Source organism: Carcharodon carcharias, chromosome 3 (genome assembly GCF_017639515.1).
Source record: "Carcharodon carcharias isolate sCarCar2 chromosome 3, sCarCar2.pri, whole genome shotgun sequence".
Lineage (NCBI taxonomy): Eukaryota > Metazoa > Chordata > Chondrichthyes > Lamniformes > Lamnidae > Carcharodon > Carcharodon carcharias.
In genome coordinates this window covers 143,305,743-143,330,892 of record NC_054469.1, presented here as the reverse complement: position 1 = coordinate 143,330,892, position 25,150 = coordinate 143,305,743, and the positions used below count along the sequence as shown (strand labels likewise).

At 40.4% G+C, this 25,150-nt stretch overlaps 1 protein-coding gene across 9 annotated transcripts in view; it reads left to right on the top strand.

The window, feature by feature from the left end:
- Window positions 1-25,150, top strand: part of LOC121275843 (thyroid hormone receptor beta) — a 238,376-nt gene that overhangs the window by 12,360 nt on the left and 200,866 nt on the right. For 2 of the 9 annotated variants that reach the window (XM_041183544.1, XM_041183546.1), the window contains exon 3: window positions 14,806-14,917. The exons of the other annotated variants lie outside the window; for them this stretch is intronic. The gene's annotated coding sequence lies outside the window, so the exon portion shown is untranslated. The remainder of the gene's footprint in view (window positions 1-14,805; window positions 14,918-25,150) is intronic. 9 annotated transcript variants of the gene reach the window in all.

Here is a 25,150-nt window from a genome sequence, read left to right as displayed (position 1 = left end):
AGCTTGTACTTTTGCTGCTCTTGGCAACACTTGTCCATGTCCTATGATATGCTTTGGGCAAGTTACTCGTGCATCCGCAACCTCATCCTTGGCAAGGTTCATTACTAGATCTGCCAACTGCAGTTGTTTAAATGGGCTTCCAGTTGTTTTAAATGATCTTTCTAGGTTTTGCTGTAAATCAATACATCATCCAAGTAAAGCACACAATTAAGAATACTGGTGACAATTTGATTCATTAGTCTTTGGAAATTGGCTGGAGCATTTTTTATCCCAAATGACATTACACAGCATTGGTGTAGCCCATTTGGTGTGACAAAAAGTCAATATCTCCTTAGCTTGTGACGTTAAGGATACTTGCCAGTACCCTTTCAATAAATCTACCTTAGTAAGGAATGTGGTACTGCCAACCCTGTCAATACAATCTTCTAAACGAGGGATTGGGTTACTACATTAACCTTTCTGTAATCTATGCAGAATCTGGTTGACTCATCAGATTAAGGCATTAACGCTACTGGAGAATACCAACTGCTTTGACTAGGTTCAATTAGGTGATTTTCCAACATATAGTAAATTCCTGCTTTCACTTGAGCCTGTTTCTCCGGACCCAAACGATAAGGACGGTTTTATAGGAGACAATTCCCCTACATCCACATCATGCATGGCTAAAGTTGTACACCCTGGTTTATCTCTACACATTCTTTTAAATTCTGTAAGTAGCCCCACGAGATCTTCTCGGCCTACCTCCTATGTATGAAAATATGGTGTCTTAACTGCCCTAATATTTCAGTATTAGCTAACCAGATAGGAGGTTCAATTTGTGAACTAATTCTCCTGCCTCACTCTCTCTTTCGTCTTCCACTGTCCTTACTACCTGACACATCTGCTCCTTCTCAACCTCCTCCCTACAATGGTTTTATTTTAACATATTGATGTGACACAGCTGATTCTTTTTCCTATGATCTGGGGTGTCTATCAAATAATTTACTTGACCAACCCTCTTACATACCTTAGATGGACCACTGAACTGTGCTTTCAGAGGTTCCCCCTGTAAAGGTAATATATCCAAACTACTCATTGTTTTGAAAAATTTTGGACATAAAATTGGAACCTTGATCCAGCTGGATCTCCATTGGCAATCCATATTGAGTAAAAAAATTGGGTTAACTTCTATACTGCAACCTTAGCTACAGTTGTTCTCAGAGGGATGGCCTGTGGAAATCGAGTTGTCATAGTAAGGATACACTGGTGTCCTGCTTTTGTTTTCAGTAACAGTCCCGCACAGTCTACTAACACCCAACTAAGTGGTTCCCCAAAAACTGGTATGGGAATTAAGTATGTTATTTTGACTGTAGGTTGTGGGTTTTCCCACCACCTGGCATGTATGGCTCATTTTACAAAACTGCACCATGTCCTTGTGAAGACCTGGCCAGTACAAATGTCAGTTTATCCATGCCTGCATTTTCTGTATCCCAACATGCCCTGCCATAGGAATTTCATGTGCTATCCATAATACCTCTTTACAAATTTGGGCGGTACCATTATCTGATGAACAACCATGCAAGCATTGTTTGTAGGTCTGTGAGGAGGTCTCCACTTCCTCATTCAAATTCCCTTTTTAACTTGACGACATTCTGGAACTCTATCAGCTTCAGTTTGGGCTGATTGTGCTATCTTACTTAACTTCACATCAGCTTGTTGGGCCCCTATGAGAGAAGGTTTGGTTAAACATTTCTTTCAGATTATCCAAGACATGAAAGAAAGTATCGGCTAGCCAACTGTCTGTCTGTAGTATCACAGACGGACTTTGCTTAGCCATTGCTTGGGTCATCACATATGAAAGAAAAATTCATGGTAACTTTTCCTGTAATGCCTCCTTCTTTCTACCTTCACTTGGGCTTTCCACAATTATGGGAGAAGCTATTACCTTTGCTCTGGCTAAATCATTTCCCAGGAGTAAATCAACTCCGTCTACAATTAACTTCTGAACAATCCCTACCATCACAGTCCCAACATTGGGTCACATTCCAAGTGCACCCAGTACAAAGGTACAGGTATATACTCCCTGCCAATACCATTTATTAAAATTTTGGCTTTTAATGTGCTCTCTGAAAAAGTTATGCCTTTCCCTAGCACAAGTGTTTGAGTGGCTCCTGTATCTCTTAATATAATTATAAGTTTAGCTGCCTCATTTGAGAGATAAGGGGTTACTTTTCCTTGATAGAAATTCTTTATAATCCTCGTGGATCTCATTTACCTCCCCCTGAATCCTCAGCAGCGTTCACACTCAGACTTAGCTGTAGTTAATGCTACAACTTGATCTTTTGCCTTTTCAGTCAGGGCTTGCTTTTCTGAATTGCCCTTGTATACCCAAATAAGTCCCATGGATTTCCCACGCAACTTCCAGCAGTCAGCATGAATGTCCCACCTTGTTATAATAAAAACACTTAGGCATTCAAGTATCACTTCCACCCTCTGCACCTTCCTCTCCAACCTGAGGAATAGTTCCCAGGGCATTCCCGGCTGTCTCTTCTCTTTCTTGGCTACTTGGCTTCCTTTCACTCTCCCACTTTCTATCCTTCTCCAGTTTGTGGGGTGACAGATAAAGGGTTTGGATTTATGGACCAGCTCATAATTGCCAGCCATCTCCGCAGCCTGTCTAGCTGTTGCAACTCTGGTCTTTGACATAGGTTATAACTACTGAAGGAAGTGAATTTTTAAAATCTTCCAGGAGAATTATTTCCCTAAGAGCTTCATACGTAACATCTACCTTTTTAATGCTGTACCCAATGATCAAAATTACTTTACTTTATCCTTTCAAATTCACTATCGGTCTGCCCAGGCTGTTTCCTTATGTTTCAAAATTTCTGCCTGTATGCCTCAAGGACCAGCACACATGCACTAAGAACAGGCTTTTTTACAGGATCATAATCCATAGAATCCTCTTCTGAAAGTGATGCATACACCGCATGGGCTCTCTGCCCACCAACCTACTTTGCAGAAGTAGTATCCAGTTTTCTTGTGGCCACTTCATTTGTCTAGTTACCTCCTCAAATGAAATGAAGAATGCCCCAACATCCCTTTCCTCAAATTTTGGAAGGGCTTGGACAAACTCCAGCATCTACCTAGTGGGCTTTGGGTTGGCACAAAGGAAGATATGGTGGTTGTTGGAGGTCAATCATCTCAGTTCCAGAACATCACTGCAGAAATTCCTCAGGATAGTGTCCTGGGTCCAACCATGTTTAGCTGCTTCATCAATGACCTCCCATCATAAGGTTGGAAGTGGGAATGTTCACTGTGCAATGTTCAGCGTTATTTGCGGCAGCTCAGATACTGAAGCACCCCAAGTCTATAGGCAGGAAGACGTGGAGAACATTCAGGCTTGGGCTGACAAGTGGCAAGTAACATGCGTGCCACACAAGTGCCAAGCAATGACTATATCTCCAACAAGAGAGAACCTAATCACCTCCCCTTGACATTCTATGGCATTACCATCACTGAGTCCCCCGCTATCAACATCCTAGGAGTTACCATTGACCAGCAACTGAACTGGACCAGTCATATAAATACTGTGGTTACGAGAGCAGGTCAGAAGCTGGAAATTTTGTGGCGAGTAACTCTCCTTCTGAAAGGCTGTCCACCATCAGCAAGGCACAAGTCAGGAGTGCAATAGAATACTCTCCACTTGTATGGATGAGTGCAGCTCCAACATTCAAGAAGCTCATCACCATCCAGGTCAAAGCAGCCTGTTTGACTGGCACACATTTACTGTCTTAAATGTTCACTCACTCCCTCCACTGATGCATAGTGGCATCAGTATGTACTATTTACAAGATGCACGGCAGCAACCCTTCAAGGCTCCTTCGACAGCACCTTCCAAACCTGCTCTACCACCTAGAAGGACAATGGCAGCAGATGTATGGGGAAAACCACCACCACCACCTGCAAGTTCCCAACCAAGCCACATACCATTCTAGCTTGGAACTATATCGCTGCACCTTCGCTATCACTGGATTAAAATCCTGGAACTCTCTTCCTAATAGCACTGATGGTGTACCTACACCACGTGGACTGAAAGGTTTAAGAAAGAGCCTCACCACCACCACAAGGGCAATTAGGGATGGACAATAAATGCTGGTCTAGCCAATGATGCCCACATCCCATAAATGAACATTTTTAAAAAAAATCTTTGATTTTAATGACTCCACCATTGGTGGCCCTGCCTTCAGCTGTCTAGGCCCTAAGCTCAAAATCTCTATTTAAACATCTGTCTGTCTTCCTGTCTTTCCTGCCTTAAGACACTCCTTCAAAATCTACCATATTGACCAAGATTTTACTCATCTGTTCTAATATCTTTGTGGCTCAGTGTCAAATTTTGTTTCTTAATACTCCTGTGAAGTGATTTGGGATTTTTTATTATGTTAAAGGTGCTGTATAAATACTTGTAACCTATATTCTAACTCTATCATTTTAATGACTAACATTTCATAGCCTTTTTTATTATATTTTGTGCTTGACCACTACATTTTAGTCATGTGTGTGTATATGGACCCATAATCCCATTGGACCTCCACTGTTCCCAGCTTTTCACTTTCTAAAAAAAAATCTCTGTTCTAACCTTTTTTTGGCTAAAATACATGGCTTCACTGAAATCCATCAGCTTTAGTTTTGCCCATTTACTTAAAAAATTGCAAAGAGGCATTGATGGACTGTGCTCCGATCTATGCTCCTCACTGTTCCAAGCATTTTTGTGTAATTGAGAAACTTCGATAATGCAAGAGAACCCTTTATCTAAATGAATGTCACTCTGCTAGATGACAAAAAAATCATAAAGTAATTCATCACTTACACTGTTTACTTTTACATAATTTTCTCTGACATCAATTTGTTATAGAACCATAGAACATTACAGCACAGAAAACAGGCCATTCAGCCCTTCTAGTCTGTGCCAAAATATTACTCCGCTTGTCCCATTGACCTGCACCTAGTCCATAACCCTCCAGACCTCTCCCATCCATGTATCTATCTAATTTATTCTTAAAACTTAAGAGTGAGCCCGCATTTGCGTCAGATGGTAGCTCATTCCACACTCTCACCACTGTGAGTAAAGAAGTTCCCCCTAATATTCCCCCTAAACCTTTCCCCTTTCATCCTAAAGCCATGTCCTCTCGTGTTTATTTCTCCTAATCTAAGTGGAAAGAGCTTACTCGCATTTACTGTCTATACCCCTCATAATTTTGTAAACTTCTATCATATCTCCCCTCATTCTTCTACGCTCCAAGGAATAAAGTCCTAACCTGTTTAATCTTTCCCTGTAACTCAACTCCTTAACGGCAACATCCTACTAAATCTTCTCTGCACTCTCTCAATCTTACTGATATCCTTCCTTAGGCGACCAGAGCTGCACACAATGCAGCCAAGACAGATCCCATGGATTTCTCAGTAACCCATCCACTCATCAGTATCTACCATGAGTTACACAATCTCATTAAATCGCTACATCCCTCACAAGGGATTCCATACTATTCACTTTCAAAGTTCAAGTCTCTGAATTCTCTCAAAGCTGCTCCAACTCGGACTGTCTCAATGACAGCTCACCTCCCAGGGTTTCAGTCTCACCTCTAGAGACTACGTTCCCCTGGATTCCCAAATCTGCACCAACACACAGACACATCTCTAGCTTTCAGCAACGCTGAACAGAACACCACTGTTCCAAAGGGTTACCTATGCCTAGTAGCCCACAACACGGAGTCACCAACCTTCTGCCTTTTTAGCTCTTCAGGCCTTCTCCTGAGCCTTTACTACTTGAAGCCTGTTAACTGAGCGCCCCCAAGCTAACAACAGCACTTCAGCTGCACAGAGCTGCTTCTCCTGCTCCTGACTCTTCTCTCTGACTAAAACTGACTGACCCTTGAACTGATCAAGGTGACTTATCAAAACACCCAAGAGGGTCCTGTGCTTGTTACTAGGCAGGATCAAATGTAACCTGTATTGGAACATCCTGTGCCCGAAATGTTATAATCTCAGAAGGTGCTAGCTTACAAAACACGCAGCTACTAAAATAAAATTGAATTCACAAAGTTGATTTAGAAAGGAAAAAATAGAATGATCAAGCAAACCAACCAGAAATATAAAAAGCAGATTGTAAGAGCTTTTATAAGTATGTAAAAAAAGAGAGTAGCTAAAGTAAACATTGGTCCTTAGAACCATGGGGAGGCAATGGTGTAGTGGTATTGCTGCTGGACAGTGTAATGCTCTGGGGACCCTGGTTTGAATGGTGGAATTTAAATTCAATAGTGTTTAAAAAAAAAAATCTGGAATTAAAAGCCTAATGGTGACCATGAAACCATTGTCGATTGTTGTAAATACCCATCTGGTTTACTAATGCCCTTTAGGAAGGAGATCTGCCATCCTTACCTGGCCTACATGTCTTAAATGCCCTCTGAAATGGCCTAGAAAGACACTCAGTTGTATCAAGCCGTTACAAAGTCTCAAAAAAAAATGAAACCGGATGGACAACGCAGCACTGACCTAGGCACCGGGAACAACAACGGCAAACTCAGCCCTTTCAACCCTGCAAAGTCCTCCTTACTAACATCTGGGAGCTAGTGTCAAAATTGGGAGAGCTGCCTGTCAGTCACCCTCCAGCTCCTTAGGCAGCACCTTCCAAACCTATGACCACTGCCCTCTAGAAGGACACGGGCAGCAGACACATGGAAACACCACCACCTGGAAGTTCCCCTCCAAGCCACTCACCATCCTGATTTGAAAATATATCGCTGTTTCTTCACTGTCACTGGGTCAAAATCCTGGAACTCCCTTCCTAACAGCACCATGAGTGTACCTACACCACATGGACTGCAGTGGTTCAAGAAGGCAGCTCGCCACCACCACCTTCTCAGGGGCAACTAGAGATGGGCAATAAATGCTGGCCCAGCCAGTGAAGCTCACATCCCATGAATGAATAAAAAAAAAGCAGAGACAGGAGAAATTATCATGGGGAAAGAGGAAATGGCAGGGGTGTTGAATAAATATATTGTCTGCCTTCACAGTAGAAGACACAAGTTGCATCGTCGAAATAGAAGGTAACCTAGGAGTTAAAAAGAGAAAGGAAATAAAGGTAACTAATATCAGCAGAGAAAAAAAATATTGGAAAAACCTGGACTAAAATCTGACAAATCCCTGAGACCTGATGGTGCGGACCTTTGAGTTCTAAAAGAGATGGCTGCAGAGATAGTGGATGCAGTAGCTATGATTTTCCAAAATTCCTTTTTCAAGAGTGGTCCCATCAGATTGGACGTTGGCAAATGTAACGCTGTTCTCCCATATAAGAGGGAGAGAGAAAATGGAGCTAAAGCCGAACATCAGTCGTTAGGAAATTGCTAGAATCTATTATTAAGGTAGTCTTAATAACGCACTTGGAAAAATTTGTACGATTAGAACAAATCAACATGGTTTTACAAAAGGGAATTCCTGTTTGATAAATTTAGTATTTTTTGAGAATGTAACTAATAAAGGGAACCAGTAGATGTAGTATACCTGGATTTCCAAAAGGCATTTGATAAGGTGCTACACAAGGTTAATAGGCAAGCTGAGGCCTCATGAGTTGGGGTTAATATATTAGCATGGATAAAGGATTTGTTAATAGACAGGAGACAAAGTGGGCATGAACAAGGCATTTTCAAATTGACAGACTGTGATAAGTGGAGTGTCGCAAAGATAAGCACTTGCTGGAATATCAGCTATTTATGATCTATATTTATTCTGTCTCTTCATCTAATTTATATGTATACTGTGCCCCTACCCAAGCTGCTCCAGTACAGCTACTACCCAGCAATGTGGAAAATTGCCCAGGTATGCCCTGTACACAAAATGCAGGACAAATCTAACCTAGCCAATTACCTCCCCCCACCAGTCTGCTCTCGCTCATCAGTAAAATGATGGAAGGGGGTCATCAACAGTGCTATCAAGTGGCAATAACCTGCTCACAGATGCTCAGTTTGGATACCGCCAGGGTTAGTCAGCTCCTGACCTCATTACAGCTTTGGATCAAACATGAACAAAAGAGCTGAACTCCAGAGGTGAGGTGAGAGTGACTGCCCTTGACATCAAGGCAGCATTTGACCGAGTATAGCATCTAGGAGTATAAGGAAAACTGGAGTCATTGGGAATCGGGGGTGGGGTGGGGGGGACCTGTTTGTCGGTTGGTCATACCTAGCAGTTATTGAAAGTCAATCATCTCAGTTCCAGGACATCACTGCAGGAGTTCCTCAGGGTAGTGTCCTAGGCCCAACCATCTTCAGCTGCTTCATCAATGACTTTCCTTTAGTCATAAGTTCAGAAGTGGTGATGTTCACTGAAGATTGCATAATGTTCAGCACCATTCACGACTGTTCAGATACTGAGGCAGTCCATGGCCAAATGCAGCAAGACTTGGATAATATCCAGGCTTGGGCTGACAAGTGGCAAGTGACATTCATGCCATACAAGTGCCAGACAATGACCATCTCCAGTAAGAGAGAATCTAACCATCGCTGACATTCAATGGCATTACCATCACTGAAACCCCCATTATCAACATCCTGAGCATTACCATTGACCAGTAACTGAACTGAACCAGCCATAAAAATCATCTGTGCTCACTTGATTGGCACTGCATCCACCATCTTCAACATTCACTCCCTCCACCACCGATGCACACTGGCAGCAGTGTATCATCTACAAGATTTATTGCATGAACTCACCAAGGCTCCTTAGGCAGCACCTTCCAAACCCATGACCACTACCATCTAGAAGGACAAGGGCAGCATATACATGGGAACATCACTACCTGGAAGCTCCCCTTGAGCACAGCAAGCAAATTCTTGTAAATTTTTAATTTTCTAAATTATGTTGACTTTATTGGAAAATATTTGCAGTTTTACAGTAGATTAAAGTTGATTATGTGCTGTATCATTCTAAATCTGACAACAAATTCTATGTCTCCAGCTTCCCTGCTGATTTTCATATGACTCTTTTCCTACACTTAACTGTTTGTGTGAAATATCATGCGTATAGGCTAAAGCAGCAGCCTCCCTGATCGTTTTGCTTTGTCTTTCATGTAAATGTTTGTTAATATTTACTGGGATGCTATTTCTAAATTCCTCTATAATCATAAACTCTCTTACATTTTCAGAAGTCTTCTCTAACTTTAATGACCTGAACCATTGGTCCCAGATATTTTTTCTCTTGCAAACTCTGCATAAATCTGATGAAGTCTTTTCCTTAAAGTCCTAAACTTCAACTGATAAGCTTCAGAGACAAGCTCATAAGCATTTCATATTGCTGTCTTTACTGCTTTGTAATCTGCAGGCTGCTCCTTTTATAAACTTGCATGCACATTCATTGCTGTACCTGAAAAAAACATTCTAACATGATAACCCACACATGTCTTGGCCAATTCAATTTCATAGCTATCTTTTCAAATGAGGTAAAATATATCTTTCAACTCCATCCTTTGTAAATTTAGGCACTAACCACAAATTCTTAGCTGATTAAAATTCCTCCAAGGAATCAAAGTCACCACCTGAATCACAATCTTTCCTTTCTTCCTTTATTCTAAGTTTCACTTTAGACAATTCATATCGTCTGTCTTCTTTCCTTCTTTGAAGTTCCCTATCTCTTTCCCTCTCTTTCCTGGGGCCTCAACTTTTTACGATTTATATCAATGACTTAGATGAGGGGAGTGAAGACATGGTAGTTGAATTTGCAGATGGCACAAAGATAGACAGGAAAGTATGATGTGAAGAGGACATGAGGAAGTTGCAGATGGATATAGGTTGAGTGAGTGGGCAAAGATCTGGCAAATGGAGTTTAATGTGGGAAAATGTGAGCTGGTTCACTTTGGCAGGAAGAACAAAAAAGCAGAGTATTACTTAAATGGAGAACGGCTGCATAATTCTGAGGTGCAGAGAGATCCAGGTGTTCTGGTACATGAGTCACAAAGTTAGTATGCAGGTACAGCAAGTAATTAAGAAGGCTAATGGAATGCTATCCTTTATTATGAGAGGCATTGAACATAAAAGTAAGGGTTAAAAACAAAAAAACTGCGGATGCTGGAAATCCAAAACAAAAACAGAATTACCTGGAAAAACTCAGCAGGTCTGGCAGCATCGGTGGAGAAGAAAAGAGTTGACGTTTCGAGTCCTCATGACCCTTCGACAGAACTGGTCGAAGGGTCATGAGGACTCGAAACGTCAACTCTTTTCTTCTCCGCCGATTCTGCCAGACCTGCTGAGTTTTTCCAGGTAATTCTGTTTTTGTTTTATAAAAGTAAGGGTGTTGTGCTTCAGTTATGCAGGGAATTGGTGACACCATACCTCGAATACTGTGTGCAGTTTTGGTCTCCTTATTTATGGAAGGATGTAAATGCATTGGAGGAGGTTCAAAGGAGGTTTTCTAGATTGATACCTGGAATGATTGGGTTGTCTTATGAGGAAAGGTTGGACAGATTAGGCTTGTTTCCATTGGAGTTTTAGAAGAGTGAGGTGTGATTTGATTGAAGTATACAAGATCCTGAATGGCCTTGACAAGGTGGATGTTGAAAGGATGATTCCTCTTGTGGGTGAGTCCAGAACTAGGGGGCACTGTTCTAAAATTAGGGGTTGCCCTTTTAGGATAGAGGTGAGGAGAAATGTTTTCTCTCAGAGGGTTGTGCAACTTTGGAATTCTCTGCCTCAGAAGGTGGTGGAGGTGAGGTCATTAAATATTTTTAAGGCAGAGGTAGATGATTCTTGTTAGGTAAGAGAATCAAAGGTTATCAGGGGTAGATGGGAATGTGGAACTTGAAACACAAGAAGATCAGCCATGATCTGATTGAATGGCTGAGCAGGCTCAAGGGGCCGAATGGTCTACTCCTGTTCCTATTTCTTATGGTCTTAATTGCTAAACTCTCTCTGAAGTTCAAGGTCAAGCTTTTGCATTTCTATCTCTTATTTTATCTTTTCCTGCTCCTCCTTTTCCCGTTGACATTTTTTTTAGTTCTCTTTCTTTCAATCTATCATTTTCTTTTCCTTCTAACTCTAGTTTATTTTCTCTTTCTTTTTTCTCTTTCCTCCAATTCATGCTTTTGCCTTTCTCTATCTCTTTCTACATCAAGCTGCTTCATTTGCAACTGAAGACTTAGCATCTCCAGCTGTGACACAAGAGTTTCAGGTAACCTTTCCTTCAACTTTAAATGCTGGGTAAGCACTACAACCATATCAGCCTTAACGAAATTCTAATTTTATATCCACCTGCACTTTCTCTGCTAATTCTTTCAACTGAGTTTTAGTCAGAGATTTAAAATATTCCACAGATACATTTTCCACTCCTAGAAAGGTTATAGCAATTGACAAGGCTATCTTGCAGTCTAACCACTTTAAAACTCCTCAACACAAAACTCCTGAGTTCAGCATACCTCTCGTACTCGTATCCCATTCAAGGGATCTTAATAATCCTGCAAAGAGCCCCCAAATTTGTTATGGCTACAGCCGTTGCTAATTGCTGTGCAAACCAAATCACAGAGGGAAACTTGGCTTATGAGCTACAACCTTTTACATTATCTTCTTGTTATCAGAATACAATGTTCCAATCTCAGCAGTAAGAGGTCCAATAACACTTTTTTGGGTTTTTAAAAGTTACAAGTAATAGTTTTATTTAAAAGATATACAGTTACACAATCAAGCTTAGTCTTACAAAACATTCCCCCAAATCCCTCTAATTAGTCAAACCCACAAACCTATTTTCCAGGCAATACTCCCTTATAGATATTTAAATATGAAAAGTCCAGCAATATCACACAAGACAAACTGCTGTAGCTTCAACAGAGGTGTGCCACATGACCTTTACCCTCTTCCACTCTCCTGTGGAATCCACTTCTAAATAAAACTGTGTGCTGCTGCCCAAGGCTTCTCAACAGCTCAAATAGCTCCAGCTATTTCCAGCCATCTCCAGCTATACAGCCATCTCTCCATCTCAATAGCTAACTCCAGTTATCCACAGTAACTCTGATATACCTTGTCCCCTTTCATCTCAGCCCCATTGTTCTCACACCCCTTTGAAACTCAAACCCTTCCAAATATAAGATCTTTCATGTTTCCATCTTGTCTTTGTTGTTGGGGCAATAATATATCATACCCCACCACTTGTTTACCTTTGAGCTCTTGTAGGATGCAAACATTTTTCTTGACAGCTCTGACTCCTTTTGATATTCAAACAACCTCCCAACTTATCTAAAAATGCAAATGTTAGATTTAACCTATTGACTTGTGTCTCAATTTAACTTAATCCTTTTCATGTTTGCAAACACCTAGACAACCTGACTCCTGTCAAACTCTTGCCCAGCTTAATTGAATCACACACAGACACCCAGCCTTTCTTTTTTTTTACAAAAAATACCACAATATTCAACAAAATAATTTTTAAAAATCCATTCTCACAATATACACTGCATTTTTGGTGGATGATGTAACCATTCAGATGATTTTTGAGGACCCATGCTTCTGAAGATCAGGCTAATGGCTGGTCCCTGTTCTCCTAGCATATTTGATCTTGGGCACTTCCTTCAGGGCAGATTCCTCCTCCTTCTATTCTCGCACCAGTTTTCCACTAATACTGAATTCTCTCGCTGCAGCAGTTATTTTAGTTAGCAAATGTTATGATTTTTACCTTGAAATCACCTTTGTAGCTCATTCGTTTTTTGCCTGGGGGCCCATTTCTGTTTGTCATTTGCCATGCACAGTGCTCTCTGTGGGCATTTCTTAAACTCCCTCTCATCATCCTGCCAGCACAGGCTGTATTGCCTGCTCGATCCCACGCGCTGACTTTTAAGGTGAGTAAAACATGCATTTCTGAGGTGGAAAATTGAGGCCATTTCTGAATGCAAGTATCGTATTTCTTAGCACAAAAACGAGGACAATTTATTTGCCAAGCATAGGCCTAAACCCCCTCCGACCCCACAGGCCAAGGGTAAAATTCTGCTCTTTGACTTTTATATTCTATCCCTTCTTGGAACAGAATCTCTTAACTCTTCGGGCCAATAAGGCTGTTGAAAAGATGCACTGTCTTTTTTATTCTATGAGCATAATTTTTAGGGTGGCAGGCAGGCACACGCTATCGGCAGGCTCGGGGTCAGCCGGGGAACGGACCGCTGACTGCAATCAGCCCTGACTGTGATTTCCTGATGGCTGGCCACTTAAAGGCCAGCCAGGATAAAACGTGCGCTGAGGAGCTCATTCCAGCACCTAAAAATATATATGATAAAAATGCTGTCCACCGATTTTTATGTTATTTTATTTGATTTGATCAAGGAAACCTCATCCCGCATTTGGATGAAAAATGTAAAGGCCACCTGGCCGATTCGCCTTCCTGCCAACCGTAAGGTTGGACAGGCAACATAAAATGAAAGACTGTTGCGCTGTTAATGACCTTAATTGGCCTTTAATTGTAGGCAGGCGAGCTTTTGACTTTTGCACACGCCCACCAACTGAAATATCATGCGAGTGCAGGAAGACATCAGGACACTTGCCCAACATCATCTCGCAAGATTTCACACCAGATCAGGTTGGGTGCATGCCAGCCCGATCAGTGTAAAATTCTGCCCTATGAATCTGTACCTCAAATCTCTCTGTTCTTCTATGCATCAAACCTTCTTCCATTTATGACATAATTGCTGCTATTAATTTTTTTTTTACCAGAACTCCTTGCAGCACTTACTTACAGTACAATGAATTCCATCTGCAACTTTTAAGCCCATTTCCCCAATCATATCAATACTCTTTTGCAGTTTCCTTTTGGTCTTCTAAAGAATTGAATATGCCTTTCTGTTTTGGTATGAGGTATAACCGAGGAAATTAGAAAAAAAATCTTACACCAGTGTTGTAATACATTGCTCAGATAATCCAGATCTGTTTCTGCACCCAGGGGGCCAAATGTGATGCATTTCAATTAAAATGTCCAACAATGACAAAGGCATTTTTAAGGTTACAGTCATTAAAATGTTACTGAAGGATAACTCCACATTGCAAAGTATCACCATGACAGATGGACTAATGCATACAAAGTTGGGCCAGTTATCACTTTGCAGACCCAGCTACATCATAGTTTATGTTAATTCATGACTGGCTTCATAGTTCAGTTTGCATTTACACCAGTGGTTGCAATCCAAGTTCTGCTATGAGCCCTAAGGATGATGACAGCGTGTTTACTAGTTGGCCCCATGTATATCACGCAGTCAGAAGTTCAAAACAAGCATGCTTTTTAGCCAAAAAAGACACTTACTTCAAGTGCAGTTTTGTAAATTACTCTTCCCCTAGTTTCTCACTCATTCAGTAGATAGAATTTTTTTTATTTGTTCATGGGATGTGGGCGTCACTGGCTAGGCCCTTCCCTAATTGCACTTGAGAAGGTGATGGCGTACTGCTTCCTTGAACCGCAGCAGTCCATGTAGTATAGGAACACCCACAGTACTGTTAGGAAGGGAGTTTCAGGATTTTGACCCAGTGACAGTGAAGGAACGGCGATATAGTTCCAAGTCAGGGTGGAGTGTGGCTTGGAAGGGCACTTGCAGGTGGTGGTGTTCCCATGTATCTGCTGCCCTTGTCCTTTTAGGTGGTAGAAGTAGTGGGTTTGGAAGGTGTTATCGAAGATAATGGGAGATATTATAGTGGTTACATGTGGTATTTACCAATATAATAACTTTAACTCAGTTTTTAATCTTTTCTCTGCCCCTTCATTTCCTCCCAATGCTGTGTGGAAAATGTTGTCTTTGTCTAACTGTCGATACCAAAGTGACATTACACAGTGCAGCCCAAGGACTCAAGTAATCAATGCACCAATCCCAACCAGAAGACCAGAAGCTCAGTTACCAGTATGGTCTGTCACTTAAACTCCCATGCCCCAGGTGAGCGAGTTGGTCGTTTCTTATGCTACAATATAGCAAGCTATCAATGCCTTGATTTTAAGCTGCATAATGTCGTCTTTTGACAATATTCTTTGAGCAAAGATCCAAATGAATATATATAAAGCGCACAGGGTTTTGCATTTTGATGCAGATGAGGAAATTTACTTTTTAAAAGTAAAAATAGAATACTTTAAATCACCTAAAATCAGGGAAGGTGGTTTGCAACTGCATGTTGTGCCCAATTTGCTATGTTTCTAAAAGCGGTTATCCTTTGATTTGATATTTTTGATGAATTTTGATAGCTGGGGGCGTGCTGGGTTTTGGAAGAGTAAGTAAAGGCAAGAATTTCCTGAACTTGTAGTTCAAGGCAGACTTAGGTGGGAATGCAGATTCGATGGTTGGGGAGGAATGCACAATATCAGGTTACACTGGGAATATGCATTGTTTCGTGAAAGTGTTTTGCAAACTTTTTAAAATTTGTATACTAATGTTATTTTCATTCAACTTTATTGTAATTTTAAAGTGTTTTCGTGATGGGAATAATAGCCCAAATTTTGCAGTTACATTACAGTAAGACTAATGGTCTTCAGGTGAGAGGAAAATATGCAGTTAAATGTCACTATCTAAAAGTTGCTGTTTGAGTTCTGGTGCTGCACCATAAACTTTGCACAAACAGCATCTCACTCCCTTACTTCACATCATTCTATCCATTTTAATGGTATCTGCTTGGTAGGTGTCCAGATATCAAACCTACTATCCAAATCTTTGGGTGATGGTGAAAGCAGCCAATTGCGATGAAGCAATCGAGAAACTAAGTACCATTTCCTGATGGACATAGCTACTGCAGATGAAATTCAGTACAGAGAACAGCTGGCCATTACACTTTGGAAATGAAAAGAAAGGAGAGGTGCATAATTAATTAATTAGTGACAGACAGTGAGAAATGACCATTGACTGAATACTTGTATGGCCAGTCGTTGCAGAGCAGCAATTAATAAAGCACCCAGCATTATAAACCTTGCCAAATTGGTAGAGTATGGTCTGAGGCAGTCATGCTGTCATTAAGCCTCACTTTGGGTACCACCTTCAATCTGCTACTGTGTTAATTGTAGCCACTGAGGTGCAAAGAGAACATCCAAGCCCCACAAGTAGTTCAGGGAAAGACCTTAAGGCTGATCTCCCATGTAAAATTGGACTATACAGTCCTTGAATTAGGTGAATCTGCTTCCACCACCTTTTTCTGATACTGCACTCGAGATCATAATTTTTTAATTGTTATGATCCCAGCTGATGGTACTACTGGTCAAGCCAGATCTCAGGGTGGAGCCCAGCTAGATAGATCCTAAATTTTATTTTTGTCTAGAGACATGGAGGGCATTTACTGAACAGAGTCACAGGAGTCAGCTGATGAACTTTTAACAAAGCAATAAAACATATAGCAAACAAAAAAAGATGAACTATATTACATTACTTCTTCACCCACAACTATACCTTTTAGAGATATGTACAGATTCATAAGAATGCCACAAGTTACAAAAGTTATTTTATACTCTAGTGTTCACAGTCTATGCACCGCACTCTGGAGCCAAGTGACAGATGCCACCCCAAACAGATGCTATGGATCTCTCATCAACTTCACCACCTGCCCCTCCGTCCCCCACCCCACCCCCCTCCTCCTCCTCACCACCCCCCCCCCCCCCCCGCCCCCCCGCCAACCATTGTCACACCATGAGCCAGCCGATCATTGAGCTCTGTCTTTCACATGAGGGTTTTCAATTTCCAGTCAAAAACTTGCTTTGGAATCTTCTCCCAAACCACGCTTTCTCTCAGATGCCTTCCACATGGGAACACCTCCAAGGTTTCGAACTCTCCTTCCAATTGCATGTGCATTCAAACTTTGCCTTCCACACACTCACTCACACACACTCTCTCTTTCTCTCTGACTCAATCATGCCAACAGAACACCACTGCATCACAAGCCCATAATAAAGAGTTACAGACCAGTCTCCTTCGATCTTCTGGCTTCTCGCAAGCCTGTTTTACTTTAAGCCTGTGTTCTGCAGCCTTTCTCTGCTTCTCACTCTTAACTTCACTTAACAGGATCTTTTCCAGATTCCTGTCCTTGTCCTTTGACTTAACTGTTGTCTTGGGGCCTTTTCCTGTTCCATTCCCTGGTTTTGAGGACTTTCTTATTTAGTTTTTTTGGAACCTGCTTCCTGCAGTTCGCTCTCCTGTATCTATCTTCTCCTGGCAGCTCATTCCAACTTTAGTTTGGGACTTGCTCTTTGTCTCTCCCTTATACTACTTCTGCTGGAGACTCCTTTCAACTGAACTCAAACTGCTTTTGGTTTCTGTGTCTGTGTGGGGCCTCCCTCTGTAGACCCCTGTTGCTAGGCAACAGCACATTTTTTTCTTTGTTTTAACTCCCCTTCAAGAGTCATAAACCTCATTAAAATGGAGGCATCTTTTAAAGTGAAACTAAAACTCAACTTTTCCCTTTCTTAACACACACATATAGAAATCAAACTTAAACATTAAAGCTAAAACTCATTCCTAATACCCCAATTACAAATGAGTCTAGTTCCTAATATAATTCTCCACTCCCTCTAGTTCTTCTGCCAATTGTGTCTTCTGGCTACTGACCCTTCTGCCATTGGAAATAGTTTCTCCCTAATAATTTTGAACACCTCTATTAAATCTTCTATTAACCTCCTCTGCTGCAAGGAGAACAATCCCAGTTTCTTAGTCTTTCCACGAAACTGAAGTTCCTCATGCCTGATGCCATTCTTGTAAATGTCTTCTGTATCCTCTTCAAGGCCTTGACATCCTTGCTGAAGTGCAGTCTCAGAGTTGGACAGGATACACTTGATGAGACGTAACCAGTAATTTATAACGGTTTAGAATTAACTTCTGTGTCTGTACACTCTGCCTCTTTATTTATACAATTGAGGATCCTGTATGCTTTTTTTAACAACTTGCCCTGCACCTTCAAAGAGTTGTTTACGTATACCCCCAGGTCTTTCTGTTCTTGTGTCCCATTTAAAATTGTACCATTTAGTTTATATTGAACGTACCCTACAGTTTCTTTTTCTTCGTGTTTGTTTTATTTTGCTCTGGCCCTCTTTTGCTGACCGTTCTGTGCATACTTACTGCTGTTTCCATTTCTTTGGCAGGGGTGGGGAGTTGAATTGTTTTACAGCAGTTTTTCCTGGCATCATGTAAAGAAAATTACCAAAAAAAAATCAGTGCCTGACATCTAACATTGTTATTGTTTGAAGTATGGAACTCAGTTGTGTATTTAGTTAAACATAACCAGCTGTGTTTGGATGTTCTTGCAATGTTTTTTTAAATGTGCTCTATATCTGGAACTCTATGCATGGATATTGTAACTTTTATGGTTGATTTTTAATTAGATTCTAGTGCAGGTCCTTTTTAATCATGTTAGTAATGCTGAAATGATAACTCTAGTCTGATTTTGATCAGGCAAGATGTGTCTCTTCTGCTATAGTGCATTGCTCAGTTGTCAAATGCTATTGTAGCATGTTTATCCACTCATTTTGATATTGTCTTGAAAAGTATTATTGGAAGCAAGAAATACTCTGGTATCTGTCTTTTTTATGATACATGTTAGTAAGCTCTGCAGTAAGAGTTAAATAATAGCCAGAGCCACTGAATTGTGTCATCCCCATTTGGATTTTGCAGTCAATGGTGAAGGAACAGCCTTGCTGTTCACCTTGAAGAAAGTTGCCCACAAAGTTTTAGCAGGCTGTACAACAAACTTCCTTTTTCTTTCTGATGTCAGTTTGAACTTGATGCCTTTGCAAGGAATTGGTGCTATCAGCAACAGAGCAGGCAGGCTGACCAGCCAATCATATTAAATTCTCTCAGATGGCAAAGCAGGGAATGTAAATTGCATTCAAATCGTATATAGAAAGCAAAATAAAAATTTAGACATGTACATAGGATTAAGGGAGAAACATAAATATCAAACAAAACTTTTAAAATATTTTTAATGTTTTTCTGGGGAAATGAGACTTGTAAAAAAAAATATTTTTTTTCTCAGGTCCCTAGAGATTGTTTAATAATTATGACTTAAAAACACCTGGTTAAACAAGCTTCAACTTTTTTGGTGACATTTACTGAGACATGAGTGGGCAGTTACTTTAAGTTCATGCCCGGTGATGTCTATGTTGATTACATCTGAGAAGACCACAATGACACCATGTGGAGGAGCAGGGTTTCTGTATTTAACTCTGCATGTACAGATGCGCGAATAGCCTTGCCTTAATTACTGCCACAAATTCTGGGTCGTACTATCGTAAATGCATTCTGATAGCTTCTAAAAGATGGCCTTGTAAAGTACAATTTTTAAAAGTTGTTTTATTACATTACTGTTTGATTTCTCTTGGTGTTGCTTATGGGTGTTAAAACCAACAGACGTAATGCAATAAGTTAATAAATTGTGTTGGAAACTTCATTAACTATTGCATTAAGGAGCTCCTGGAATACAATTTGGAATACAATCCGTAGCTTGATTGAGTAAATCAAGAAGATAATACTTGATGCAAATAAAGTATTTTTGACCAAAAGCAATGAAAATAATTGGTAACTTTATATGGTTTGTTTAACTAAGCATCCAAAGTACTTCAGAGAAGTGAACTAAGTGTGGAGGGTGGTGGAAAGTAGATTCCAATCTAAAGGAGGAAATATTAGAAGGGGTGGACTCAAATGTATCCAGAGAGATGAGTTTTAAAGAGGGTCTTAAAAGAGGAGGTGGTGATGCAGAGGAGTTTATGTAGGCATGGAATAAAAGCAGCTGAAGAAACGTCTATCAATGGTGGGACAAGAGGAGTAAGGAATGAATGAGGCCATAATGAGAACAAAGATTTCTGGCTGGCGGCTTGTAAGACTGGACCAGGGATGAAGTAACTTTGGAGTTAAAAATCATGCCAATTTGAGGTAAAAACATGAAATGCTGGAGAAATACACAATTAACATTTCAGGTCTGTGATCTTTCTTCAGAACAGTCCTTGACCTGACATGTTAACTGTTTCTTTCCACAGGTGCTGCTGTAAGCTGCTGAGTATTTCCAGCATTTTCTGGTTTTACTTTTAGCATCCACAATATTTTGCTTTGTTTAAATTCATAAGGGATGGGAATGAGCAGGACCTGGTGTGAGTTAGGATATGGGGAGCAGAGTTTTGATGAACTGAAGTTTAGAGGGTCGAGGAGGCAAAATTAGCTGGGAGAATATTGGAATGGATAAATGCTAATAAGTTTTTATTTAACAAACTTCTGGAAAGATGAAATGGGACTCAACTAGATATTTTGTCCAGTGCTTCCTTACCTCTTTTTTTTTCCAAATCCCAATGGGGTGATTAAAGTAGATTTATATTTACTGCTGTAAATGTATTGTTTAAAAAACTGAGTGCACAGGAAGGCCTGAAATGTAATTATTGTTGGCCTGACTATGTCACTTGCCAGCCCTGTTTAAAACACTAATAATCCATACTAAGTTGCTTGACCGTGCATATTAGTAGAATCTCTGTTTGGCCTTTTGGGTGCATTTTGTAACAGCTGAGCCACTTCTGATCCATTCCAATTCTCATAAAGCTAGCTTGATGGAAGCAGTGAATGAAGCTCTTTGGACCACTGTGTCTGTGTCAGCACTTTGGAAGACCTTTTCAATTTGTTCTGCTTCTCTGTATTTTCCCAAATCTTTGAACGTTTTTCTTCTTCATTTAATCAATCCTCTCTATTGAATCTGCTACCAGCACCCTTTCAGGCCATGCTTTCCTGATCATGCCTCTCTGTTTTACCTCCAGTTTTACTCCTGTCACTTCTAGTTCTTTTGCCAATTAATTTAATAGTGTGTCACCTAGTTACCGATGCATCTGCCAGTGGCAACATTCTCCTCATCTACTTGTACCAGAACCCTTCATGATTTTGAATAGTTCTATCAAATCTCTCCTAAATGTTATCTGCACTACGGACAGCAACCCCAGTTTCTCCAGTCTTTCCCCAGAACCATTCTAGTCAATTTCATTTGCACCCTTTCTAAGGCCTTGACATCAGTCCTAGATTATGGTGCCCAGATTTGGGCACAATTACTGCAGCTGGAAGATTTAGTGTAATTCCCTTGCTTTTGTACTCTCTTCCTTCTATTTATAAAGCCAAAGATTCCATGTGTCTTTTTTTTAAACTGCCTCCTAAATTTTGGCACCTTCAAATTTTGAAATGTACACCACAGATCTTTGTTCATAGGGACATAGGAAAATAGGAGCAGGAATAGGCCATTCGGCCCATTTGGCCTGCTCTGTCATTCAAACGGATCATGGCTGATCACCTTCTTATGCCATTTTTCCCACCATCCCCATATCTCTTCACATCATTAGTGTCCAGAAATCTATCAATTTCTGTCTTGATCATGTTCAATGACTGAGCTTCCACAGCCCTCTGGGGTACAGAATTCCAAAGATTCACCACCCTCTGAGTGAAGAAATTCCTCCTCACCTCAGCCTTAAATGTTATTCTGAGACTCAGTTCCGTGGTTCTAGACTCACTAGCCAGGGGAAACATCCTACCCACATCTACCCTGTCACACCTGAAAGAATTTTGTAAGTTTCAATGAGATCATTTCTCATTCAGTGAAACTCTAGAGAACACAGATTTCCTCAATCTCTCCTCATAAGACAATCCTGCCATCCCAGGGATTAGTCTGGTGAAGCTCCGTTGCGCTCCCTCAATGGCAAATACACCCCTCCTTAGATAAGGGGCCCAAACTGCAAACACTACACCAGTTGCAGTCTCACCAGGGGTCTATACAACTGCAGCAAGACATCTTTACTCCTGTACTCAAATCCTGTTGTACACATAGCTGCCACTGTATTTCAGAGTGGAGGGAGTGAATGATTGTTGATGGGCTGCCAGTCACGTGGGCTGCTTTGCCCTGGTAGGTGTCAAGCTTTGTCTTGCTGGAGCTGCAGTCATCCAGGCAAGTGGAATGCATTCCATCACACTCCTGACATGTGCCTTATAGATGGTGGACAGGCTTTGGATTTTGTCACCTGCAAACTTTGAAATTATGCCATGGAAAACCAAGCCTAATCATTAATATAGAAGCCAAGAAGTACAAAAGTCCCAGTACCAACCTATGGTGAATAGCACTGTATAATTCTCTGCTTTCTGTCCCTTAGCCAATTTCTCCTTGGTGCAGCCATTGCCCATTTAATCCCAGGGGTTTCAATTTTGCTAACAAGCCTATTGTGTGATATTTGGCTTTTGATGTGTATATAGACTTTCAATTGTACTACCTTCTTCAACTCTCATTGTTAATTCATCAAAAAATTCAATCAATTACATAAATACAATTCTGCTGTTAAATCCATGCTGCCTTTCATTTATTAATTCATATTTTCCCAGGTACCAATTCATTTTTCCCAAAATTAGAGGGTTGATTTTTAAGAGCTATATTTGATCCATATTTTTTAAAATCCTTTAATCAGTAAACAGAGTGGAACATTTCTTCCTAATTTTCTCTTGCCTTGACATGGGATACAGTCCCAACTCTAGTATCTCAACCAACTTTGCCATTGTTCATGTGAGCCTTGATGGTAAGCATCAATAGGTTATTTTGTCACGGGGCATCCCAATTAAGCTTTACACACAGTACCACCCAACACCCAAGTCACAAAGCATTTACATTCTACTAGGACAGGGCATATTTTTGTCACTAACTCCTGCCACTGATCGGAAGGGCATCAAAAACAGTTGCACCTGCGTGCTTGGCCCACACTGTGGCCGCTGGAGCATGTGCAACTGCTCATGACTCTCTTCAGTGGAGGAATTTGGCTATGTAGTCTCACATTGCATTGGAACTTGCAGTGCAAGTATTTCCCATGGGAATTACAGTGTTAAAAATCCTATACTTGCATGTCTGTATGTTGCTAGTAATACCACAAAATGGCATTATAATGGGAATTCCACTGTAGTATTTCAGTGTAGCACATAGAAAAAACATAATTTGCTGGTAACAAGTCACCCCAGATTCCAATCTGTGATGGGATCACAAGCTCAATGAGATTTTATGTGACTGCTGCCTTCCTAGGCTAGATCCATTGTTAAGGCTTTGTGCAGGAATTTTCTACACAGCTGGGTAGTTCATTTGGCAGGTCATGCAATTCCCAAGATCATCATTTCAAGCCCCACCTGTTGGTTAATTAATTATTTCTTAAATATTTTAGTCAAAATGTTTTTGTATAGTTTTAAATCAAAAAGTGGCCTTAAACTAAACATTACAATCAATTCTACGCATTGAGATTCTCAACTTACAATTACTGAAACATCCTGATTTATATATCATCTTTTACTGAATCATCAGAAGCATATTTTACAGAAGGAACAGTTGCTCAATGATAGATGGTCTAAAAACAAGAATTTGCAATTAAGGACTGCTCAGACCTAACAATGGTAACTTGAACTTCATTGTTGGTCTGTGTCAAGCCAATTTGTTTATTTTAATGCTGCCAGCTGACACTCTGACACTGAGACTGCTCTGAGCATATGTAGGAAGTGCTCCCCCTAGTGTTGCAGCACAAATAAACACTGCCATTTTTGTATCTTTGTGCTTGTAATTCATTGAGAGTTTTATTTTTTAAGAGGCGCATCCTCGCCAGCAATGACCAGTTGTCAAGTGAGACTGACTACACCTGAGGGACAACTTCATTTATGCATGAATTAACTGATAAAACGATGATTGCATTTACTGTTTTTATTCTACCTTAGAAAAATTCTCATGTTTTACGTTAAGATGTTTTGCAAATCCTTAGTAAAATTGAAATGTATAGTGATAACCAAGGCCACATGCAGATGGGAAATTTCAAGGTTTAGTACACTTTTTAGTATTGTCTGGGCTTCCAGACACTTACTATAGTAAATAGATCTCATCAACAAACACTAGCTGCTTCTAATGTTAAATTCCATGTGGATATTGCAGTGACTTTGGTAATTGCCAGAATTAATCTCTACCTCTGCCTTTACAATTAATCACTACTATTTAATTTACCTCCTCTAGTTTGTTTTCTTTTAGTAATCTTGTTGTGTCCTACTTTCAGTCTCAAAAATATAACTTTCAAAGAGTTGTGAAATAATATTTCACACAATGTGCCAAAAAATATTTTTGCTTTGGAAGGTGGCATTATTTGACTTTGTTGTAGATAATCGTCAACTGCTCCGTACAAGTTAGAAATATAAGCAGCAGAGACAGAAACTAAAGAAGATTGATAAAGATAGCCGCTGTTAAAGAATTGCATTTAGATCAACTTTGAACAATTTCACTTTAATACTGATACATATAAAGTATTGTGTCTTGGGTGAGATGTTGCAGATAAATATGACATGAATTGGCTACATATGGAGAATTAGACCAGCATTGAGAAGTAATAGACCTGCCACTTTCAATACCTAGATAGTGAACCAACTTAAAATAATACATTGAGATGTATAGCCAAAGCAGGAGAATGCAAGTTTTGGGGTTTTGCTAAGAGTTAATAATCTTTTGCTAGACACGCTTGATACAAAATTCTGGTCAATTTGAAGCAAAAAAGATGTGCAAGTATACAACAGTGCAGAGTAGAGTAACAAGAGTGATCCCAAGTGCAATGAGGAAAGATGAGGTATTCGTGCTCCACAGTTTAAAAAGGTTAAGAAGCAGGTTAAGAAGGACCACCTGAAGCATATAGGATGTTTCATGGTATTGAAAAGGTGAGTCCAGAATATTACTTACAAATAAGTTGGGGCAGTAAGACTCTCTCTCTCTCTCTCCCATGATCCAAGAGAGTGTTGGTGACCATGGGCTTCCATTTGATTCATGTTGGTCCATACTTATGCTTGGCAAGGCACTGCAGTGGTTTGCTGTTGTCTACTGTAGGTTCTGGCTGACCAGGAGACTCTCCAGTTCTTACTACCTGCCATCAGGCATATCATCAGGATTTACAGGCTGACAATCAATCAATTTGGCCATGTTATGAATGCACTTTCCCTGGCCATCAATCCCTGGACTGGGGCTCGAACCCAGAGCTTCTGGCTCAGAAGCAGGAACACTACCCACTGCTCCACAAGACTTCTACAGCAGCAGGACTAGAAAAACTAAATTCAAACTATGGAAAACAAAATTGAAGTAGAAAATGTTTTGTTGATTGATCAATGTTCAAAATAATATGCTAGGAATGTTTC